The sequence below is a fragment of the Dendrobium catenatum genome, unplaced genomic scaffold (genome assembly GCF_001605985.2).
Source record: "Dendrobium catenatum unplaced genomic scaffold, ASM160598v2 fragScaff_scaffold_1635, whole genome shotgun sequence".
Lineage (NCBI taxonomy): Eukaryota > Viridiplantae > Streptophyta > Magnoliopsida > Asparagales > Orchidaceae > Dendrobium > Dendrobium catenatum.
In genome coordinates this window covers 15,465-18,780 of record NW_021320097.1, presented here as the reverse complement: position 1 = coordinate 18,780, position 3,316 = coordinate 15,465, and the positions used below count along the sequence as shown (strand labels likewise).

General features: G+C 43.4%; 5 pseudogenes; all 5 read right to left on the bottom strand.

Moving 5' to 3' along the window:
- Window positions 1–1,107: 1,107 nt before the first annotated feature.
- On the bottom strand, window positions 1,108–1,227 carry LOC114581275 (annotated as a pseudogene).
- A 311-nt stretch (window positions 1,228–1,538) lies between these two features.
- Window positions 1,539–1,657, bottom strand: LOC114581269 (annotated as a pseudogene).
- A 372-nt stretch (window positions 1,658–2,029) lies between these two features.
- LOC114581280 lies at window positions 2,030–2,148 on the bottom strand (annotated as a pseudogene).
- A 375-nt stretch (window positions 2,149–2,523) lies between these two features.
- Window positions 2,524–2,642, bottom strand: LOC114581278 (annotated as a pseudogene).
- A 374-nt stretch (window positions 2,643–3,016) lies between these two features.
- Window positions 3,017–3,135, bottom strand: LOC114581282 (annotated as a pseudogene).
- Window positions 3,136–3,316: the final 181 nt, after the last annotated feature.

Here is a 3,316-nt window from a genome sequence, read left to right as displayed (position 1 = left end):
TATCATCCAGGCCGATATGGACATCGTCCTGGCCGATTAGTACAAATCTCAGAAGATTGGCCAGAGCATTGCCCTGAATGCAAACTGGACGATTTGAAATTGGCTTGATCGTCAAGGCCGATCTCACGATCGTCCCGGCCGATCAGTTCAAAATAGAGGAAAACCGTCCAGAGCATCGCCCTTAATTCGAACTGGCCAATATTTATCGTCATGAAGCTACTAAGGTTTTTGAATAGATCGTCCTGGCCGATCCTGCGATCGTCCAAGATGATATGATTGTTTCAATCATCCTTAATTGCTCCCTTGATTTCCTGATCAATTAAGGCATAATTTGTGAATATCGTCCAGGCCGAATATTAAAAAATACAAAATACCTTAATTTTCTATGGCGAAAACTTCTTTCTATTTTGAGCTTATCGTCCTGGCCGATACACGTATCTTCAAGGACGATCTATTAATGATGGCTGCCTTAATTAAGAATCCTTATTTTGACATTCTGTTTTAAGCCCGATCGTCCTGGCCGATATGAGTAAAAACAGAAATTCTTAGTCTCTCAAGTGTGTGTGTGTGTAGGGTTACTTAGCATCAGTCTCTTTGGACATTACAATAGACTCAAGAAGAGAAAAAAAAAAGACAGACTGACTCAACCCTAAACCTATGCAATCTTGAACTAACTTCTATTCTTCGATTCCTAAAAAGTTAAAAGTAACAAGCAGTCCAAGAGAGTCAATAATATTTTTCGATCATCAAAACATAAGTCATGAAAATAGATTTGCAACAATTTTGACGCATCTTCGTTCTGACAGACTATAGGGGATCAAAAATGCATTTTTTGGCTGCGTATAGCTGGCCGAAGGGCCTACGGCCCATCGGCACTCCATCTGGCTCGAAATGAGCTTTTTCAGAATGGGTTCATAATGCCGAATCAAAATCCTAGGGAAAAATTTATTGATGTTCCAGTGCGGTCTCCACGTAGGACCCACCGGATGCATTCACGGGTGCCACGATGTGGGTTTCATCGCTCGATGCGCGGCGAGGCAACACCACCAAAGGTTCGTAGGCTGTGGCGAAGAGCTAGAAAAAAAAATAGATGGCTTGTTATAAAAATGGGTACAACACGAGAACTTCCCTGGAGGTCACCTATCCCAGTACAACTCTCGCCCTAGCATGCTTTACTATGAAGTTCTGATGGGTTTCCAGTGCACTAGAGCTGGTATGGTCACACCCGTAATAATATGGTTTCAAATTATTCTTAAGTTGACTCTATGGAGAGATGATTTTGATGCATCTTCATTCCAACAGATCGTAGGGGATCAAATGTACATTTTTTGGCTACGCACCGCTCGCAGATGAGTCTATGGCCATCGGCGCTCCATCCGGCTCGAAATAAGCTTTTTTAAATTGGGTCATAATGCAGAATTAGAATCCTGGGCAGAAAGTTATTGATGCTCCCTTGTGGTCGATACACGGCGAGCCAACACCGCCAGGGGTTCGTATGTCATGGAGAAGAGCTAGAAAAAAAATGACTGTTAAAAAAAAGGGTGCAACACGAGAACTTCTCAGGAGGTCACCGATCCCAGTACTACACTCACCCAAGTACGTTTAATTACGGAGTTCTTATGGGATCCAGTGCACTAGTGCTGGTATGGTCTCACCCGTAGTAAAATGGTCTAATATTATTCTTATGTAGACACGGTGGAGTGATGATATTAACGCATCTTCATTCTGACAGACCGTAGGGGATCCAAATGCATTTTTTGGCTGCTTATGCCCGGCCGATGGGCCTATGGCCAACAACGCTCCATCCAGCTTGGAATGAGCTTTTCTGAATGCGGTCATAATGCCGAATTGAAATCTTGGAGAAAAGTTATTGATTTTCCCACGCGGTCGCCACATAGGACCGGCCGATGCCTTCACGGGTCCCACGATGCGGGTTTCATTGCTTGATGCATGGCGAGCCAACACCGCCAAGGGTTCGTAGGTTGTGGTGAAAAGCTAGAAAAAAAAAAGAGAAGACTGGCTAAAAAAAAGGGCGCAACTCGAGAACTTCCCAAGAAGTCACCCATCCCAATAATACTCTCGCCCAAGCACGCTTAACTGCGATGTTCTAATTGGATTCGGTGCACTAGTCCTGGTATGGTCGCACTTGTAATAATATGGTCTCAAATTATTCTTAAGTTGACACCATATAGAGTTGATTTTGATGCATCTTCATTCGGACAGACTGTAGGGGATTAAAAATGTATTTTTTATCTATACATGGCCAGCCGATTGGCCTATGGCTATTAAGGCTCCATCTGTCTTGGAATAAGCTTTCTGGAATGGGGTCATAAGACTAAATCTGAATCTTGGGAGGAAAGTTATAGATGTTCCCGCGCGATCGCCACATACGACCTGCTGGATACCTTGATCGGTCCCACGATGCAGATTTCATCGCTTGATGCTCGGTGAGCCTACACCGCCAACGGTTCGTCGGCCGTGGCGAAGAGCTAAAAAAAAAGAGAGATAGCTGGTTAAAAACAAATGGTGCAACATGAGGACTTCCCGGGAGGTCACCCATCCCTGTACTACTCTAGCCCATGCATACTTAACTGATAAGTTCTGATGGGATTCGGTGTACTCGTGCTGGTATGGTCACACCCGTAGTAATATGGTCTCAAACTATTCTTAAGTTGACGCCGTGGAGAGATAATTTTGACGCATCTTCATTCCAACAGACCATAAGGGATCAAAAATGCAATTTTTGGGTGCACATGGCTGGCCGATGGGCCTATGGCCTTCGGCCCTCCAGCTGGCTCGGAAAAAGCTTTCCATAATGGTGTCATAATCCCGAATCGAAATGCTAAGGGAAAAGTTATTGATATTCCTGCGCGGTCGCCACAAACGTCCCGTCGGATGCCTTCAATAGTTCCACAATGCGGGTTTCATCACTTGATGCGCGGCGAGCCAACACCACCAAGGGTTCATAGGCCGTGGAAAAGAGCTAGAAAAAAAAAAAGAGATGGATGGTTAAAAAAATGTGCAACATGAGGACTTCCCAAGAGGTCACCCATCCTAGTACTACTCTCGCCCAAGCATGCTTAACTGTGGACTTCTGATGGGATTCGATGCACTTGTGCTGGTATGGTCAAACTCGTAGTAATATGGATTTTTGTATTTTTATATTTTTACCAAAGAAAACCAAAATAAAAACACAAAGCATAAAAGACAATGACAAATGTACAGACTCTAAATAAAAAATCACTCAAAAATAAACAAAAATCACAAAAAAAAAAATCTTAAAATCTTAAACTACGAAAACAGAAACATCAATGTT